Here is a 516-nt window from a genome sequence, read left to right as displayed (position 1 = left end):
GCACCAGTGAAGTACAGACATTACCATGAACTAAATTTTTGCCAAATACATAGTCTAATCTGCCACCTCCCAAATGAGTCTCTGCTTCTGTGTCATATACTGTCAGTGATCTACTATTGATAAAATGTTTGAATTCTTCCCCATTACTATTACGTTGGTTGTCTCCAAAGTGTGGATGCCTTGCATTGAGGTCGCCCATACATAGCGTGCTTTGGTTGTGAAAATTGGGGAGAGAACTAGCCAGAAATTTGGAGTATCTGGCATATACATTATACAGTGAAAAATAGCCAGTGGCAGTCTGAATTTTTAAATGATGAAATTGAACATCAGTGTTCTCGGATTTTTTAACTAATTTATGTGGCAGTGCTACCTTCACATATGTCAACAATCCAGTCATGGCTGTATTCACATATGAATAGTATCCCTGAATTGCAGGTGCTATTTTCATCTTAGCAGCAGCAGCAAAAGGTTCTTGCACGCAAATAACATCAGTATTATATTTACGGATATAAAACT

The sequence above is a fragment of the Penaeus chinensis genome, chromosome 34 (assembly GCF_019202785.1).
Source record: "Penaeus chinensis breed Huanghai No. 1 chromosome 34, ASM1920278v2, whole genome shotgun sequence".
Taxonomy (NCBI): domain Eukaryota; kingdom Metazoa; phylum Arthropoda; class Malacostraca; order Decapoda; family Penaeidae; genus Penaeus; species Penaeus chinensis.
Note: the sequence above shows the minus strand (reverse complement) of the source record.